The 21,591-nt window shown below is 39.6% G+C and overlaps 1 long non-coding RNA gene across 2 annotated transcripts in view; it reads left to right on the plus strand.

Annotated features, from left to right (window-relative positions):
- LOC147027493 (uncharacterized) overlaps nucleotides 1–15,599 on the plus strand; it is a 55,683-nt gene extending 40,084 nt beyond the window's left edge. The window contains exons 4-5 of one of the 2 annotated variants that reach the window (XR_015057062.1): nucleotides 3,686–3,783; nucleotides 8,764–15,599. This is a non-coding gene — a long non-coding RNA (uncharacterized LOC147027493). The remainder of the gene's footprint in view (nucleotides 1–3,685; nucleotides 3,784–8,763) is intronic. The other variant, XR_015057063.1, reaches the window with a different exon arrangement.
- Nucleotides 15,600–21,591: the final 5,992 nt, after the last annotated feature.

A 21,591-nucleotide genomic window follows, 5' to 3' on the forward strand; every position in this document is an offset into this window, starting at 1 on the left:
AACTGAACTGATCATATTTCATGCGTCATGTTATTTGAATAACATTTTATATATTAGAGATGTACTGGATCTACTTTATTAATGTTACATATAAGAGATGTATTGTATCTACAATGAGCCCCTTATTTATTTAAGAAAACAATATTCACTTCAGCTAATTAGAGTCTCTTATGGGGATGATGGTACAGAAAAGTTCACTGGACCAAACACAGGTTTAATTTCCCTCGCTTTGAGTGTTTTTGTATTTTTCCTTGCACCATTATCTCCTTTTAGAAATTAAATTTAGTTGCACATATTCTTAAAATACTGAAGACGTTTGTAATATAAATATCTTTATGGAATTGGCAGTGAGGCTTCATCAGTTTCACATCATTATATCATCTACATCCAGGAGCTGTCAGACATTTGCTGACTTCTTGTTAGATGTTTTTTTTCAGTGCATGATGTGCAATAATCAAAAGTCATAATAAAGAACTAGAGTTAATTGATGCTAAATATGTGATGATGATAATGAACCTCCAAGGTGAACTGCATGATGAACAAAACATCGGCTCTGAAATGATATAAGCTTGAGCAAAGTCAGACTGACCATAGGTTGTTGTTTTTGTTGTTTAACTGTTTGAATAATTATTGAACAAGGTCATCAAAGTTTTAATCACAAGAGAGCTGTTCAGTTGGTACCATCAATGTGGTACCATCTGTATATCTTCACCAAGCTGTCCAATGCTTGGTGTGAGACTGGTTAAAGGCAGTGACCTAATCTTCTGGAAATGGATTTTGTGAATGGTAGCTCGTTCAAATCCACACATTCACTGTGATAATTGCATCTTTTTAACACCTTGCTCTTCACGCTAGATAACACTCTATTCCCTAGCCCGTGGAATTCAGGCCATTATATTGAAAAAAGGAACCATTGACTGTCAACTATCTCTTCTTTCCAAATTAAACTTTCCAAGTAAGGTTTGATGTTAACAGGAGAAGAATAATAATAAAGAAGTATTTTAGTTTTGCTTTACCTTTCAGGCTGATCTTGAGAAATGTAGCAGTACAGCCTCAGGCGTGCAGCAAAGGAAGTGTGGGTCATGGATTAGGCGAAAAAAGCCTTGCCACTAATGATGGTCCAAGGGGTCATCTCAGTACGGAAGCACCGTAAATGACCAATCTCCTCTCCCTTTTCACCAGACCGCACCACCTTCCAATGTATGTCCCTGTCGTGCAACCAAAGTACAAAATTTCCAAAAGATTATCTCCTCAAACCGCCATCTGAACTGTTCTTCTGCTCTTAATCCGTTAGATCGGTTAAAATTATCAACTCATTACCTGTTCTTCATTTGAAATGGAGCACGACACAAAGAAAAGCTTCACTTCAGGAGTTTCACCAATGGTTTCGATATCCATTGATCTATGTTGTAACTCTTTACCAGGTGAATATCATTTATTATCTGAAACTGTTGTTAAGCTGTATTTCTTTTAAATATTCATATCTCTGCCTATATGGAAGATAAAATAGCCTGCACATAATTATTCATTCTTTGCAGCAGGGAAAGTTTCAAATTTTACTCAGCTCGAGTGTTTATGTTGACATTCTCTTTTACAAAAGTTCTGGCCAATGGCAATTGCTTTTCACGTACAGGGAAGGGAACGATACTATTTCACACCATTGCTTAAGGACTTTTCTAATCCTCAGCTTACTGTAATTAGTTTTTTTTATTTTAAATTAACATCCTGCCCTGGGCTACATGGGTTGTCTCTCAATGTCTTATTAATCGACATTGTCATGCCCATGATGTACTAGATCTTCAAGTAAATTATGAAAGCACCCAAGCACGTGCTCTGTAGTACCGTCAGACACTGCTATTCGCGGGGGATACGTTCCTGAAAAATTCCACAAATGTCGAATCCGCAAATGTCGGGGCATTGTTACAATGGAAAATTGGGGGAGGTTTCCTGGCTGTTTGCGGTTCATTCAGGAAAAATCAAAAATCCCTTGAAAAGCCAGCCAAAACCGTGAATATACCCATGAAAAACCACCAATACGCCCACAAAAAAACAAAAACGAATACACCTGCAAAAACGCAAAAAATCCGCGATCACACCCATGAAAAACTGCAAAAATGCGAAAACACTGCGAATATGCTCATGAAAAACCACGCATAGGCAGAAGAAAAAAACAACGTAAAAACACGCAAAAAACAACAACAACCTGTGATTATGCCTGCAAAACACTATGGATATGAAAGAAAACCACAAATATGCAAAGCATAGGTCTGCGAGTGTTGAAGGAGGTCACATTTTATAAACCGCGAATATGCGGGGTCCGCGAATGGTGAATCGGTGAATAGCGGGGTCTGTCAGTATTTTACCATGGCTATTAATTTATTGGGGATACAAATACCCCCAGGATTAATAAACCTTATCCTCATCTCAGGGTATGAATGTAGCATTTCAGGAGAGTGTGTGTGTACTGTGACTATTTAATAAAGCTATTCCATGGTGCAGTTACTGATGAAACGAGAAGGGCACTCAGTAGAGCACATACCTCTGCCACACAATGCCTGATCCATGAGAACATATCAGGCCCAATACATTTTTGAAATATCATGCAACATATTGTTTTTGGCCCCATCTCTCAATTGTGAAGAATCACTTTAAGAATTAAATAATTCTCATATCCAGATCCGGACTCGGATCTTCACCAAAATCGAAGCAAGTTGTCAGGCTCACACACCCAACCATGCACCATGTTTCATCCGAATCCGTCCACAACTTTTTAGAGATATTGTGCTACATATTAGTTTAGCTCTGTCTCTCAATGGTGAAGAATCACATAAAAAATTATTGATCTGGATCAGGATTCGTATCTTCAAAATTGAATCAATTCTTTCTTGTCAAACACCCAACATGTTCACCAAGTTTCGTCCGAATCTGTCCACAACTTTGTGAGATATCGTGCAAAATATCATTTTTGGCCCTATCTTTCAATGGTGAAGAATCACTTTAAAATTCTAATAGTCGGATCCGGATCTTCACCAAAACCTAATCAGTTCATCCTTGTCACACACCGAACCTGTTAACAAAATTTCATCCGGATCCGTTCACAACTTTTTTTGAGATATCCTGTACACAAACAAACAGACAAAGATAGGGGAAAACATAAACTCCTTCACCTTCGGTGGTGGAGGTAATAATTAGGACTGTGAGAGCAACTACACACAGCACTAAACTTGTCAATAGATTAAAACAACTCATCAGATGTATGTTAACACAGGGAGCTGTAGTTAGCAGATTTAAACAAGTTTTCTTTATAATCATAATACGACACCAAATAGAATGAACGAAATATAATACGAATAGTAAAAATATTATTATCGAGATAGTTATATAAGTACATTATTAAAAATATATATGGAAACCATTTAAATCCATTTCAGTGGTTGCTCGGAGATAAGGAAGCAAGTAAAAAAAATCGTTTATAAATAACCGTTTGAATATTTGAATCACAGTTTGATACAGAGGTGAGTGGGGTAGTTGTGCTTGTTGGTGGATGTGTTCGATTTAAGGCAAGATGTACATAATTTAATGTATTATCATATTATAGTCCAATGTGTGATGGGAGTTGTAACTATGTGATAACACATTAAACCCTCCAGCATGAAAAGTCTAATTAGTGGTGTTGCATTGATAGGTAGACTGACTGCCTGGAAGCAACTGAGGTTGTGGATCTACCGTTTGGAGAAGTTCTGGGCTGAAAGAGTTTATACCTCGAAGAACAGCGGTGCCCAGGTGATGATCCGTGTGGTCGAGAAACCATACAATTGCTTACACTTTACAGGTTAAGGTTCTTACTTTATATAAATGAAGTTGAATGTTGGATGTTGTGAAATTTTCATCATTTACAGCAATCCTTTCAAGTATATTATAATTTAGGAACAACTGACTGTACAAATGTGTGTGTGTGTGTGTGTGTATGTGTGTGTGTGTGTGTGTGTGTGTGTGTGTGTGTGTGTGTGTGTCCAAAGAGTATTTGACCAAAGTGGAAAAGGTGTACCCATCTTCGGGACTTTTTGGACCCGAACACAAAAACCAAAATTACACTTCAAATAATGGCAACCGGTGAAATTAAAACTGCCCGAATCAATTTTATATTTTTGGATAAATTAATCCTCACAGAGCGAGAGGCCTGGGTATTAAAGTGAGACACACCAGGTATAATGTGTGTGAGAAGCACACAGTGGAATATTGTAGAACGATGTCACGAGTCCAAAGAGCCAAAGTTTGCACCACCGCACACTGTATGAACTTATGTAGGGATGAAGACAGAAAGAATTAGACGTGTCAGCAAAATTATGCCATACATATGGAAATCGTTTTCAGACACACAAATCTGGTGAAATAGATTTTTTAAAAAAAATGGTGATGGAGATTCGAGAGATCGTATGAGAATTTGTGTTTCACAATTCAGTGTAAATAGTCAGAATTTTTTTAATGACGCAATAATTAGGTTTATATGTTTTTACTCCGGGTTGTATATTTTCACTATTGTACCCTCCCCCCCTCAACCCCACACTGTTCCTCCCCAGTCATTCCCTATTTCCTTCCTTTCTTTGCCTTGTCCCCAATCTTCCCAAATTTCTGTCCAATTTTTCCATCTTTCACCCTCAATCGTCGTTAAACAAAGAGTCGCATATTCTTCGGGATAAAAAGTACAATTATTTCTTTCTCCCTGATGAAGTTGCCGAAGGATGTTTCAAATTTCAAACTTCTCTAGTTAATATTTATAATTATAACATATAATTGAATAATCGTTTCTTAAATTCCAGCAAATTATCTTTAAAATATCACAAAAAATATGAAAACTTATGTTTCAAGCTCACTATATCCACTGTCATCTCCAAAATCAAACAAGTACAGACAGAATGAGGAAAACTTTCGTTTAGAAAAATGTACAATCAATTTTCAAATGGATATACCTTATCGATTTGAGCGGGATAAGGTGAATAACTGAAATGGTGAGCAGGATAGCCGAGAGCTGTGCACACTCACATCTGAGCTGTCTCGTCTTGGTGTGAATCTCGACTCAGCTACACACTATCATCCTGGTGTTTCGCAGGGAGGGCGACGCATCAATGTGTGTGCCATCCATCTGATGAACATGAAGCTGGAAGTCAAAGCAAATAGGAAAGGAAATACTTAAATGGTGATTGATCCACCGCCATGGAGAGAAGAGAAGCTGACGTTTCAAGCATAACCCTTCATCGGTGAAAGAGAGAGGAAGACCCCTCTGTTAAGCTGGAAGACCCCTCTGTTAAGCTGGAAGACTCCTCTGCCAGCATTGGTCATCGGTGGATGTTATAAATCCCATGGTGTGTCTTTTGCAAAGAGGAGATGAATACATGTTATCGCCGGCATCTTGAACAAACTACAAATTACTGCCACGAGTCGAACATCGTAATTCGTAAAAGTTTTGTGTGAATATCATTTCATGACTGAGCCCACAAGAAAGTAGGACTAATCGGGGCTATTAAAGAGGGTAGTCATCGTTGCAACAACCGATTATTTCAGGCTAATGTAATACACTATATTATGTTTTCAAATCATGAAGCTAGTTCAGTAAGAGCCAGGTTAGTTTTCAGTTTTCAATGATTTTTTTTTTTTAATGAGCATTTCTAAATTGCATTTATTGTGAACTTATTTCACTTTGTATGAAAAGAGAAAGAAACCATTTTATTAAAGGACTTCCGTTATTTTAAACAAATGTTTTCAATCTTTAATCGTATGTTTCCTGTTTTAAAAGTCTGGAAAGGAATGTCACGTTTAGACTGATAGCCCTTTTCCTGTAGATTATTCCTCTCCCGAAAGCAATGTGTGCAACTCAGGATTTGTTACTTTATAGATGATAATTTCTCTTCAATGCCATCAATTTTGGTGAAATATAAGTTGTTATTTGGCAAAACTGAGGTAGTTCCCACATTCATCATCAGTTTGAGAAGAAGGTGGGGCAATATGTCAGATATCCCCCTCCCACGTCCATGTACAACTTCCTTAGTCCTGGTTATGTTTTCGGTATCCTGAACGTCCATTCCGAAGGGCTCGCAATTTGACAGCATAGGCAGGCAATTTAAAATGAAGGATGTTCATTGTATTGAACAAAAGGATCGAGGAGGATGGATGAACATATGGGTAAGCGGGTGGGGGGAAGAGGAAGGAGAGATTTTGTCATGTCTGCCACACATTACTCTTATGATATTCACAATGAGACTTCATGGATTGTGAAATAAAAGGAGACATAATAATAATAATAATAATAATAATAATAATAATAATAATAATAATTTCTAAATCAAAACTGCACTTTAAATCAGAGTTTTTTTGTTGTTGTTGTTGCTGTTTATAACATTGTTGAAAAAAATGGAAGATTATCTTTTTTAAATTTTTGATTGTAACTAGAACAGCACTCGGTACACCGCATACCTCCACTAAGTTGAACAGTTTACATTTTGTATCCCACTGATAGGCCAGATCTGCATCTGTACCTGAACCAAAATAAAATTGGATTGTTCTTTTCACCTAACTAAATCATCCACCAAGTTTTGTCACAACTCTTCCATGACTTATTGAAATATCATGATACATATCGTTTTTGGCCCCATCTCTCAATGGTGACGAATCGCTTAAAATATTTTTAATAATGATCGTGTCCGGATCCGGATCTTCAACGAAACAGAAGCATTTCGTCCTTGCCATGCACTGAAGGACAGTCATGAGTTATTTTCGTCCTTTTCCACCAAGTTTAGTTCAGATCCGTTCTTAACCTTTTAATATATCCCACTTGTATCGTTTTGCCTGGATCACTCAATGGTGAAGAATTGCATAATTTGGTCTCCGGATCTTCACCAAAATCAAATCAATTCGTCCTTGACACACACACCCAACCTGCCCACCAAGGTTCGTTTGAATCCATCCGTAACGTTTTGAGGTAGCCTGCTCACAGAGACAGCCAGGCAGACAAACAGACAGACAGTGGTGAAAACATAACCTCCATCCACCTTCGGTGGCAGAGGTAATAAGGCATAAATATGGAAAATCAATGCAGAATGACTGACTCGGAGCTCAAGATCAATCTTGAGTTTTCTCATCTGGGTTTCATATGATGATACTCAGGACGCGACTATAAAATGCCATCGTTTTCTGACATGCAAATTTCGGTCCTTCAGACCATACAATTAATCAAGCAACACTTTTCATTTAATGGATGTAACAAGAGTGCCCGCATCACTATCAGAATGTCAGGAAGAAAAACAAAATGGCTCACTAATAACTTCCTGGGAGGGGGAAGTCAGCCTGCACCACGTGGGCTGGTGGACGCGTGACATGAGTCTACACTTTGTGGTTGACTCTTAAGGGCCTCAGGGAAATTTGGAGTGGGCACTAAAATGCCACATATGAAAAGGCAGTGTACCAACCAAAATCTCCCCAACCCAAGCAAATATTAAAAAAATAAGAAAATAAATATTTGCACAGTTTTGTATCAACAACGTTTGGGATGTCCAAAAGGGAGAGAATTTAAGTTATTAATTATATATGTGAAATGTGCACAAATTTATGATAAAGTTATTTATTTATTTATTTATTTTACAAAAGAAAGGAAAACTTGAAGGTTCTCGGAACAAAGAGCATTTCTCACTCTTCATCATGTTCAATGGCAAACAATCCAATTTCTCATGGGTGGTGTTTTTTGCACTTGAAGGCACTATATTACTTCCAGCTGTATATATGATATAATAAAAACATTAGGTCATAAAGTGTTCGCAAAAGCATTCCAAAATGTGGTCATGTGTGGAAAGTCAGATTTCAGTTTTAAACACCAAATGATCAGATCGTGGTTACGAGCCATCGCAATGCAATTCAAAAATCGCAGCATCACGATGTGCGGTTAGGTCGGCAATGTGGATTAACAAGTGGATTAACAAACTTTCATTTGTTCCAGCTGTTGCACTTGGCTCACAGTCAAGGCACGTACTCGTACATGTCTATTTTGCACGTGTATTGAGTTAATTTGGTTTTTCTTCAACCCAAAACCTTTGAACTAATATGACACTTGTAGGCTTCCTCTTTGCAATGAACTGAAATCATTCTCAGACCAAAGTTGTCCCTTCCAATTGTACTAATGGTTGTACAGTAGTTGGGGGCGAACAGTGGATAGTTTAATTATGGTATTTATTTTGGTAATACATCAATCCGACATTTTGCCTCTTAACGTCAAATTGCTTTATTATAGCCCAACCATATCACTTTTGATTATTTATTTTTCATTCCTCAAAAAGTCTGTTTTCATATTCTCCTGAGCCAAAGGCAGACATTCTCACAAATGCTTCGTTCACCTGCGTACGATTATTTATGTTCATTGTCTAATGTTCATCAACTTTGTTGTGTGAAGCATGTGTCATTGCATCCTGCTGGACAAAATTGGTCGGTGTATATACGTACATCACCCAATATGTTCTGAACCACTTGTTGTGGCTTGGCAAAATTTAGAAGTGTTCTATTTCACAATGATGTCTGTACCATAGGCCATTGGGTAACAACATAAATCCAGTAGCCAATTGGAAAACGTGCGTGGAGGACCTCTACAGCTTGTCCACAAATTACCATTCCGAATTGAAACCGTAATTTAAAAATAATTAAATTGGATACACAATGCACTTTGCTGCAAGTGTAAGAACATTTCTCAAAGTTGTATTGACTCTTTTTTTTCATTTTCAGGTGTCTCCTGTGGCATGCGACACCACATATACTTCAGATGAGGTCTCCGCAAGAAAGAGTGCAATGTTGTCAGGTTTATAAGAAACCAAATCAGCGATGCAGGTTCAACAAAGCTTCAGGACATCATCTGGAAGGAAGCCACCATGGAGGAAAAACGATTTGTGAGTGGTACAAAAAGTTTATGGGGACCGTTCACATCCTGCAGAGGAAGGGGGCAGGCTGGCCAAGCATGAGTGGTGAGGATGTTGAACAGAGTCGGTCGAGCCCATTTTCCAGAAGTCCATTCGGATTCAGATGATGCTCTTTACAAACGATAAAAACGGTGAGAAATGTTCTTTTACATTCCAGAAACTGCATCATTGTATCCCATTTCATTGTTTTATTGAATACAATTTGAATTTGGAATTGTAATTTGTGGACACCCTGTACAATTGTGTCATGTTACCCAAAATGGAAACTCCATTTAGAATGGTGACTTATTTCATTGTCCGTGACCTCAAAGTGGTTTTGTTTTTGTGAAATACATTTCCCCTCACTTCTGCACCGTTGGAATACTGATGACATATGAGGAACATTTAAAAGTTCCAATCTTGACATAGAAGTGAAAAAATGACAATGGTAGTCATCAATAGGCAGTGGATGAGGGGAAACTCACTTGGATGAGGAGGTCATGAGTGTGTTGTTTCTATTTGTTTTAAATATAATTGACATGAACTATAACGTGTGAACAACATACAGTCATGGGTGGATGAATCTATAGTGGTGGGAGGGGGAGGAGGAGGGGGCAGCTTGATTAATTTGTAACCAGCTCCTACTCATCCTTCCTCCCCCTTCCCAAAAATAAAATAAAATTGAGACGAATGGCTGTGCAACTACAGTTGTACTCAGCAAACACCTTGAGCATCTTACCTTACAACCCAAGGAGCTGCATTTGAAATTATTTCACAAGATATATAAATATATAGTTGTTTTGGACAATCTACGTTGCTGCAGGTGCCATTATTTGAAGTGTCATTTAAAAAAATTTTGGAAGTGCAGCCTGGGAAAGCTACCCAAGATGGCTTTGCACCTTTTCCTCCAAATTTTGGTTAAAAACTGTTTGGGAACCAAAAAATATTCAAATCATAAACTGCATTCAATTACAAACAACAACATACACATGAGTGCAAGTAGTCCTGCAGCATAGTCTGATATTTCAGATCAATTGTTCAAATTTGCATAAAAAGTACCAAAATTGGTACACATGTAGAATAATGTATTCCGAACAATTCTAGATATGGAGCCACCCGAGATTGTGCCTTGGTCAGCTTTGGCGACCATTTTCCTTATGGCCGCCATTCGACTTTAGCGAAATTGGCTATATGCTCTTATTTTCTTATTGTATTTGTGGTAGATATAAGGAAAGTGTAAAATTCAGTAAATTGACCATGAAAAGGCATATTCAAATATTATGAGCCAGTATTTTCTTCATGGTGACATGTCTCCTCATTGGCATTTGGATGCATGTTCGCCTCCTCAAACTCCATGATCACTCTGGCCACCTCGGGTCCGGCGACCATCCAGCGCCTCAGAGCACTGGGATTGTCTGTCAGGCCAACGGCACCTCCATCACTCTTGACACGGGCATTGTTTTGTTCATGCGCTTGGTCAAGTGGAATTGCTGAGAATGCCCTCTTGGTCTTTTGCACTGTGAAGTGGCCTGCCTTGAACTTATTGTAGATCTCTGGGTGCTGTTGTGGAAGTTCTGCCATGTCACGCAGATGGACCGGTATCCACCGGGCATAGTTTATATGGTCCAGCGCGAAGAACCATGGGACTATCTCAGTGAGAGCATTCAGGTACATGATGAAATCTCCCTCTCAGAGATCGCACGTAGATTAGGATGGAGAGCTCCAGATCCAGGACTGTTGCCCAGTACAAAAACTGGGGAGAGCTGTTCTCTTTCTCATGGCACCAGTCTTCGAAGTCCTCGGGAGGCTGGTCATCTTCTGCAAGGTCAGCTGGTCAAAGCTGACCAAGGCAAAATCTCGAGTGGCTCCATATCCAGAATTGTTCAGAATACATTAGTCAACATATGGACCAATTTTGGTGCTTTTATGAAAAGTCGAACAATTGGTTTGCTGTGCTGCAGTACTAAAAGCTGGTGATTGCCTACTTTAATCCACAACATATTGTTATGGACTTGGGGTTTGAGGCTCGCCATGAGGGGAAAAACTGGGGTCTCTCCCGAACACCTGGTCATGAGGCCGCGAGGCACAGACAACTCTGTGCACCAGCAGATTGTTATACAACCATGAATGCCGATTGGCACTGCATTCCTGGCAGGGATCCACTGCCTTACGTGATACTTTACCTGTGGATGGCCAAACCTCCTGCCCTCAGCGCACACCCAGATTACTGCTGAGCAATGCAGTGAGTGTGCACTGGCGAACAGGAGCAAATTGGGAAGGGCAGAACTTCCCGGCAAAGCTAATGTGTGGACCATGCTGGACCAATGAAGGAAAAGACAGAACAAGCTGGGTACATTTATAATGAGGATATTTATTCATAAAACAAGGGTGTGGAAAAGTATGTGGCACAATAATAAAAGGTTTTATTCAGCAATATGTACAGCAGGGGAAAGCAAGGATGTGTGGGGAGCGGCAAAATAAATGCAATTATTTCCAACAGAGAAGACACAGGGCAGAGCTAAACAGATATAAAGAATTCACACATTTTTAACTTATGCCAACATTTTAACCATCAGACACACCCAAGGAAATTAGAGAGCAAGAAAGATGAGAGTCAGTCAAGGCATTTTTGAATTCTTTCAATAACTGGCACAGCCAACAGACCTGCGCTTCCCAGTTGCTTAGGAGGAGGGAGGAGGGAAGAAAACTGGGGGTGTCTATGATGCATGAGTGGAAGGTGCAAGTGAGGTGCAAATGAAGGGCAAATGTAATGCAGAAGAGGAAGGGTGAAGGAGTTCAAGTCTGTAATTGCTCTTTTAGTAATTTGCATCTACAGCAGATGAGACAGTAGATGGGAGAGACAGAACATGTGAGAGGATAGCTTAATGCAGCATGTAAGAGAGTCTGTAAATGTCAATTGTAATGAAGATTGGCTGCGGAACACAGCGGAAGCTGAGCACCAATGACCTGGTGATGACCGGTGATGACCCAGCAACTCCTCGGCAATGATTCAGTGATTGTTGCTCGGCTCAGGCTCGGTGACTCTCTTGGTGACCTCTAACACTGTTTTCTAGATCCCAGGCAAAGGAGGAGCCAAAAAGCAGATCAAAATTCCCCGTAGGCATATCCGAACATTTTCATTGGCATGCAAACACCACCCTGAGAAGTAGCCCTGCCCCGCCAGACTCTGAAGTTGAAAATGGCCCCATTTTCTCCAAGTCTTGACCACGCAACATCGCTCCAGGATTTACATGGGGCACAGGTTTTTGGGAGCCCTCCCCGGCCATGAACGTGTGCTTGGCTCCAATCAACCATCATTATTTAGAGGAGTGCCAGGGCTACCTATATGTCATTGAATGAGCCCCAACGCATATTTGTGCTTTAAGCTACATGCCAATATGTTCCGACTTGCAATATCCTCTATCCCCCGACATCCTTAAAGGACTGTGGTGAGCGTCCGGGGAACTAACTGTGGTTGTTGTGTTTCATAGCGGTTGCAGTGAGGTCGGGGGAATACTATGGTGTTTATGGTAAGGACATTGAAGTGTTGGGAGCAGTTGTGGTGTGGAGGCTGAAACTTTTGTAGTGAGGAGGCGTTCGAGGTGAAGAGGTCGAGCATAGGTTCCTGTGGGAATTTTGAGGAGGCATTGTGGTGATTTGTACGAAAGTTGTAGTGTTGTGGTGAGGGTCTGAGGTGAAACATCCATTGGTGAATGGTGCGCAGTTTGAACAGGGATGCTGCTGCATATGTTCATGATGCTGCTTTGGTCACGTCACTGTCTGGTCTGTGGCATGCATGCATGTGGTGGAGAGGTCGTGCATGAAGTAAAGTAAAATAAAACAGATGAAAGAAGAGCAAATAGAATTAAAGACCTAACTGAAAGCCCTACGCAACACATCTCGTCCCATATACCTACTAGACATAATGGAAGGGCTAACTGAACGAATACTAATGAAATAACTGTTTCATGACTGCTATATGATGGGTGCTATTGCCTCTGGGAAGTGCTGGCTTTGCAGAACGACAACAATATTCATGTGAAAATGACTTAGGGGGTGATGGAGGGATTTATTGGTCGGTTATTTCATAATCAATGTTAGAATAATATGACCCCTGAAGGGGCAGGGCCATTAGTGAGAATGACATGACCACGCACTCTGTACCTGGGAGGGTGTGTGACCAGTGTGTGGCCAATGGATGAGTGGCAGAAAAGTTCAGCTGCTAAAAGCAATCAGCTCGCCTCACCTACGGTCTACATGTCTGCCCGGGCCACAAATCCTGTTGTCACGAGGAGCTTGGCTTGACCCTGTTCGCATGCACGTGTCTGGGACAGACACAGCCTACACGTCGGACCACAGGCAGCCTTCAGATCCTCATGCAGAGGACAGGCTAAACCCATCTGCCTCCCTATCATCTATCTGTCTTCCTATTTTGGTTGTCCTGAGTGTTTATGTGCGAGTTGTGCATGTGTGAAATTATTTCTAAGTCAGGCGTTGATTCCATCCTAATCTAACTAAGCGGTACAGTCAGATTTGTCTGCCTTTCCCTGCTGATTCATTGCTTGCTATCCATTATATTTATTGCATCGTTGCTGTGAGTTTTGAGCTGTGGTTACATCTTCAGACTGATTGATTTATTGATTGAACAGGAAGCACACCATAATTTTGGGGCCTAAACCCTGTTAATTAATTAATTAATAACCGCGCCACAAGGCCTCCTGCATGTGTGCTTCATTTCAACACCATACTCGGGTATTCTGGGAGTTTATCTCCTGCGGGTGTTGGGACACCCATTAGTTACGTCTGGTCCCATTACAATGTTCAATTTCATATTAGTATCTGCTTGCATTTGGGAATGGAAGCATTTTAACAGGGCCAAGAACACGTGATGTCAACTCACTAATAGCTTGGTTTCTCAGCCACTCAGGGACCGATGAAGGCAAGTCATGTTTATCTCCACTGAACGTAATGGGAAATCCACTGAAGTTATTTTCTTCTTAATGGTGCCATTTTGGAACATAAAGGATGTAAAGTGTTTTATTTATTTGGTAAATCAGATTTAATTCCCATCAGTGATGAAAAAAATTGCGTCGTGTTTCACATTCATCGCATTACGTACTTATTTTCTTCCATGATTTTCAGACTTTTTGTCTTTTTGTCTTTTTTTTTTTTGTCCTTTTGTCGGTTTTGTTTTTTCTAGATGTGGGTATTGAAAATTCTTTTCATGTCATGTGAGATGTCAAAATGCAGAGTAACTACAAAGCTAGTAACAGAGGTCAAAAGCTACCGTATGCTTTCGCAGTTCTCCAAGAGCAAGGTAGCCTTGAGGTTCGTACAGAAGCCTGCTTATCGTCAAACCCTGACAGCTCTCCCTGCATTCCGTGCACCGATTGGCTTTCCTGGTCCCACGTGAATGGAACTCTGTCCTCCTCATATCCTGCCAGGGAACTGGACTGTGTTTCCTTAACTTCGCTGGAAAGGTTTAATTAGGTGAAAAATTGACCTCCCATCAGGGTGATGTGAGAGAGTGAGTGAAGAAATATCTAATGAAGATTTATTACCTATTTTACCTTGAAGTAGATTATAAATTTTTAGGATTTTAGACGGGGGGCCACACATGGAACTCGACTCCTTTTGAGCTCATTTGATCATTTCCATGAAGCTGTATTTGTATTTTCCTTTTAAATTGCTGTTCATCACATTGTATGTTTTGATAATTGTAAGTTTCTTTTTTTTTCCTCAAATGTCAATATGAATTATGAATTGTGTTACACTGTTTAAATAATTATTTGATTATTTTGTTTCATCGTAGTTTGGAAACAAAATGTAGTTTTGTTATCCAGCTCTTTCTGACATGAAGTAACTGCATAAAAACATTGTGAAACATAACTTTTTGGAAATTGTCAAACTTAACTTTTTGGAAATTATTGACATCATTGAGGAATATAATTCTAACATTCAAGCTTTGCATCATTGAAACATCATTACGAGTATCACTTGTCCACATATACAATCATTGGGCATGGAATACGGGGATGTTTAAATAATCGGGGTTGTTGAAGACATAGTAGTAGATATGCATTTTTTAAAAAAAACTTGGCATGTCTTGTACTATTCTGAGAACTCTCTATTTAATATAGTCCAAGATGTGGCAAGTTTCAATATAAAATAGATATGTTTTTTTCGGGACAAGTCTTTCCCCGAATTGGTAAGCCAGGCCATTTGGACAAAAATTTGTCATATGTTTAGGGTGACAGAGACAACACCCTCACTCTTCATGAAAGACACTATGCGGTCTTTAACATCCATCGACAAGGGCTGGTCACACACACATTTACTCACCCCAATACAACGTCAGGTCACAAATGAGTAGGAGAGCAGAGCAGACCGTGGAGTATGCAATGTGCGTTTTTGCTAAAGGTCGATAAAATAAATGCACCCTTCAATGGTTCTTCGCACCAATACGTGACCAGAAACAAATGGCCGCATCTCGGGAATAAAGCGGACATGTGCTGGGGTCTCTTGGCCTAAGGAAGCCAGTTATAATAATCGGGCCAAGAACTCGTGACGTAAACACACTCACAGCTTGGTTTCTCAGGCACTCAGGGGCCTACGAAGGCAAGTCATGATTATCTCCACCGAAAGTTACGGAAAATCCAATTAAGTTGTATTTTCTTCTTAATGGTCCCGTTTTGTAACATAAAATATGTAAAGTGTTAATTCTCATCAGTAATTAAAAAAAATTGCATGCATAGTGTGATTCAAAACACTTTATATAATATATTGTATCATTATACTTTTGGCATGTCTCGCACTATTGTATATCTTTTTGGCTTGTGTCAGACTATTATGAAGTTGGTGGAACTTCTTGAATGCCCCATCTCATAAAGATGTTTGCAAGGGACGAGTAAATATTAAAACAAGTTAAATTGGAGGAAAATGTGGGAAATGGGGAGGATAAAGAGAAAATCCCTCCATCATACGTACATCACCACTTGCCAAATTCTGCAAACAAATGCAAGGCGTTTATGATGGTGATTAAATGAACTCAGATAAATTAGAATGATAGATGAAAATAGTTCATCTTAACATCATTAATACAGATGTAACATGGAACTTCACCTTTTGACACTTCGATGACTCAATGAAACCGGAGAATTGTCAACCTAAGAAAGTTTATCCCACTTCATTAAAGTCCCACAATTTATTTTGGAAGAGATGCAAATGGATGGATGGTCGAATGTAGAGAATCCATCTATCCATTGGGACCATACTCTGTGCAGAGCGTTGGTGCTGCCGAAGCAGTCTCCTTGGCTATTGGGCACAATCCTGGACGGGTCGCCACTCCGACACAGGATACCAGCAAGCTGGCACTCATTTTGCAGACCTCGGAAGGATGACAGGCAAAGTCCACCCCATCTGATATTAATTCAACAGCCGAGTGGGATTTGAACTCAGGATCCTGGGATCCCAAGCCTACCACCCCTAACCTTTAAGCCAACGCCAGACATTTATAGAGAATGCCACGGCATAAGTTTCACCAAATATAGTTCGAAGTTCTTTAAAGTTATCATTGTGACTTTGGTTATTTGTTTAGTATATGGCATTGGTTGGGGGAAATGTCTCGAATAAAGTAATAAAGAAATACGAAATGCAACAGCCACTTGCTGGCCAATGGCCATTTAACACTTACCCTGTGTGGCTCAATAATTAAATGCATAATTTATGCAACTATCATAAGTGCCATCAGTTGGTGGACATTAAAGATCCCACAGGGTCCTTCGTCGAGTGTAGGCGAACTATCGCCGGCACCCTAGACAAATTCCAAATTTCTACCCTGACTCTGTGTCAGAGTGGCTGCCAGTCCAATGTTGTAAACCTTGCCAAGAAACTGCTTCATCAGAATAGACACTTTGCTGTAGAGCATGGAACTTGATGATGATGATGATGATGATGATGATGATGATGATGATGATGATGATGATGATGATCTATCATAACAAAAATAATACACAACGTCATTTAACTCATTATCTCTCCAAAAAAATCACCATTTTCATAACAGCATATGTTACTACAACTGGAGTGAATGATCCATTGGGAACAAGGCTACATGCATCACTTTATTTCACCCCCAAGGTGACATTTTGTGGCTTAAAAATAAATCCTTTCTGTCCATCCTTTGTGCAAAGTTGAAACAAAAATAATCTAAAACAAGGAGAAAAAGACAAAATTTCATAGCCCTCTTGCTTTTAGTAATTTTGCTGTTTGGCGTTAAAGGGTTCGCCAATATTTACAAGATTTATGTGTATGTGCAACTGACTTGAGAGGTCATGTGACAAAGAAGATTGCATACAATTAGGTTATTCGGTCGTGAATATTAATGAAGCGGGTCACATAGTTATATTATACAAGAGCGTTGGTCATGTGACATGTATGATGTTTTCGATTGGGAATGTTTGTGTGAAGTTTGAACAAAATAAGACCATGCATGTTCAAAAAATGGTTGGGAAGACGTTTAAGTAACAAAATGTCTGCCAGTCGACCATCTTGAATCTGATCTCAAAAGAAAATGACACGCTTATGTAAGCGATTATTCCTTATCTGTGTGCCAAGTTTGAAAAAGATTGGTAAATGCATGTCTGAGAAATTGTTGAGGACGTGTTTAACATCGGGTTTTTACAGCAAGAATGGCCACCAGTCAGCCATCTTTGATGGAATCGCGAAACAAAATGATGTGCAAATGCGTACCATCATTTATTGTCTTTGTGCCAAGTCGAATAAAATCGGTCCATGCATGTCCGAGATATGGCTGCGGACGAACACACGGACAGACAAGACCCAATCCATAAGCCCCCATTTTGGACCAAGTCCAACAGGGGGCTAATAATGTTTGTGCATGAAACATTAGTAGCTGTAAATATGACCAGTACCTTGATTAAGTATTAGTAGCTGTGAATATGACCAGCACCCTGATTAAGTATTAGTAGCTGTGAATATGACCAGTACCTTGATTAAGTATTAGTAGCTGTGAATATGACCAGCACACTGATTAAGTATTAGTAGCTGTGAATATGACCAGTACCCTGATTAAGTATTAGTAGCTGTGAATATGACCAGTACCTTGATTAAGTATTAGTAGCTGTGAATATGACCAGCACACTGATTAAGTATTAGTAGCTGTGAATATGACCAGTACCCTGATTATGTATTAGTAGCTGTGAATATGACCAGTACCTTGATTAAGTATTAGTAGCTGTGAATATGACCAGTACCTTGATTAAGTATTAGTAGCTGTGAATATGACCAGTACCCTGATTAAGTATTAGTAGCTGTGAATATGACCAGTACCCTGATTAAGTATTAGTAGCTGTGAATATGACCAGTACCTTGATTAAGTATTAGTAGCTGTGAATATGACCAGTACCCTGATTAAGTATTAGTAGCTGTGAATATGACCAGTAAGTACCCTGACATTGGATACTGTGTGACTAAAAGTCCAACTTCATTTGTCATTCAGTATTGTTTGGTTTGTGATATTTTATTATCTCTTGCATAAGTCCCAATGAAAGTTTTAAAATTAAAATAAAGGCATTTCATAACGGTAAGTGATTTTAATAGTCACAGAACAAACTTACTTAAGGAGCTGAACTCTGACAGTGTAATCCAATGATTACAACTTCCAATCTCAGAATCGATGGGACGGAAATGCCAAAAGCAGCAGAACTAGAGTTTGATCACTACGTTATTTTGTTCCATCAGGACACAGCGAATAATGATGAGAAAGAGAGGTTTTTGTGGCCGGAAACGGCAGGCTCACTTAATCCCTGGGTATGCCATGGCTGAGAGCCCTCCGTTTGGTGATGTTCCTCCCACTGATGGTTTCATGCGAAACCAACACAATCCAAACTTTAGAGCATCACATTTGCTTCACAACAAAGAAATGACATAGTTAAGGAAGGTCTTCAATGCCATATCTGAGGTTGACATTGATTAAACAAATAATGTTACAGAGAGATTCAGTGAAGATTACCAGATTTATCCAGGTAGGAACAATGACTGGGCAAATTTCCACCGCTTCTTTGAAAGAGACGATCCAGCAAGGTGGCATCTACTTGAGATGTATTGAAACATTGTTGAAATTTTCTTTGTAATTTGCCCTCCCATGTTCCTAACATTCCCTTTACCTCCTTTGACTTTGATTCCTTTTCAACAATCTACCTCTTCACTTCCCACTCCTCCCACACTCCAACACCACTTCTTCTTTCTCTCTTCGATCATCTATTTCATTTGTTATGCTTTTCTAAATAAATTTAAAATTTGTCAATCTTTCCCTGCCCTCCCACCCAACCTCCGATACCATGATGCACACATTAACTTTAAAAGACTCCCTCCAATACCGCATCATGAATGCACTGAACAAAATCATGGCCTCATAGTTAATAACCCAAAACTATATTTTAAAAAAATCTCGAATTGCTATTAGCTGCAAGTTTCCTCGCTTTCGAACATGACAAATGAACATCAATGCAATTGGACACACAGTTTGAGGTCTCGATGATATTTAATATTGGAGAGAACTTTGAATCCCCACATGCCATCTATCATCATATATCTAAAATATAAACCTCATTTTAACCACTGATTCACTGACTGACTCACTGACTGATATTAAAGGTCGGTACCTTCCGGGTGACGTGGAAAGCTGAAATGTTGCGTGTCGATGGACCATCGAAGTCGATACATTGGGAAAAACCACAGAACTGTCGGAAAGCATCCGTGAAGAAAATATAAATAAATGAAAATAAATGAAAAATCAACTGGCATGGTGCGAGATTGCACCACAGCACAAAGCGAGGTTCACTCATGAGTAAAAGTGACTGCCTGGTTTAATCCCATGTGCATTATCTTAGGCATGTCAGTTCCCACTAAAATAGTGAATGTAGTTCAGCTGGTAGAGCATGGGTTTGATTCTACCAGAAGACCTGGGTTCAACTCCCAGTCTGGGTGTATAATTTTCCCACATATACTGTATGTATGTTTGTTTCCTGTTCATTTGTAATGATATTTGTAAATGTTGGCACGTCTTCGGAGATTGTGAATAATCCTGGTCTGAGAACCTTTTAAATGGCCGTCATATTCACAATAGGTACATTATTAAAGCCCACCTGTAAAATATAAAAATTGTTTACGAACGCGAATAAAGAGTGAAACGTTGGCATATCTTCTCAGGGTATGGATTCATTTATGCTGCGAAATGTGCATATTTTTGCGACACATCAGACAGGACACGTGCGGTCGTATAGAAAACCTGAGCTCGCTGAACCAGCCACGTCTCATTACTGGATCAATCAGAAAAGTTTGTAGAATGGTCTCACTTGTCTCAATTTGCAGTGTTATGCGAATGCCTCGAGTCGTGTGGAAAGGACTTTGACAGTAATCAGTATCGTGTGGGTCTTTTTCAAGTGAAAATAACAAGACAAATGTCAAAGCGAGACAGTAGCTTCGTTTCGTCATGCGACACGTGTGACTCACATCGACGAGCACGCTCTCGGCTATTCACCTACACATACATCAGCAATCTGTTTGTGCATCAATCAATTCCACGACTGAGCAATTTTTATAAAAATTACAAATTTGTAAACAAGTTTTATGGTATTCATTTTTGGATCCTCGTGGAGGATGTTAAAGTCTTACTCACGTTGTTGTTCTTGTGGACTTTTTTGTTTCACAGCCTACGGTTTTCATCAAAACTTCCTGAAGCTTGGCGTATATATGTGAAAATACCCTGCGCAGAGAGTAACCATCTCCGATTTTGAAAATTCCTAGAAAAAAAAGTTATGACGTCAAAATATCTCCGCTAATGGAAATCGCCTAAAAAATTATCTCCGAAACTCGGGAAGCTTTTTGACTTCTGTTTGTGGGAATCGAACAGGGCATTAGCAGAGATCAATTACCGCACATATGATACATCACAATGACGTCATATCAATTTTATGACGTCATTCCTATTTTTTGGCCATTTTTTGTTTTTTGTTTCATTTGTTTCACAGCCTACAGTTTTCATCGAAACTTCCTGAAACTTGGCGTATATATGTAAAAATACCCAGCGCAGACAGTAACGATCTCCGATTTTGAAAATTCCTCCCCCCAAAAAAGTTATGACGTCAAAATATGGAAATCAAAATATGGAAATAGGCTAATGGAAATCGCCTAAAAATTATCTCCGAAACTAGGCAAGCTTTTTGAATTCTGTTTGCGGGAATCGAACAGGGCATTAGCAGAGATGAATTTCCGCACATATGATACATCACAATGATGTCATATTCGTTTTTATGACGTCATCATTAAGAGGACGAGGATCTTAGCTCATTCGAGCTTGTTATTATCCATTTCAACCCCCCCTCCCTTCAAACTCCAGTTCCTCCCAGAAAATCCATCACACCTCTTCTTTTTTGAAATGATATCAAAGGAAAAGCAGTCAAATGACACATTTGGGACAAATTACCACCTTCACCATCGGCTCTGTTATCAAAATTCAGACTGTTTGAAATTCAGTGAAACTCATTTATATCTGGGGAACGCCCCCTCCCCCCTCCAAACCAAGCACACGCTGACACCTTGCTCGAAACGCTCATTCTCCACCCCTCCCTTTCTC

This window comes from Eptatretus burgeri, chromosome 4 (genome assembly GCF_056783735.1).
Source record: "Eptatretus burgeri isolate ZD-2024b chromosome 4, Ebu_testis_v1, whole genome shotgun sequence".
NCBI lineage: Eukaryota > Metazoa > Chordata > Myxini > Myxiniformes > Myxinidae > Eptatretus > Eptatretus burgeri.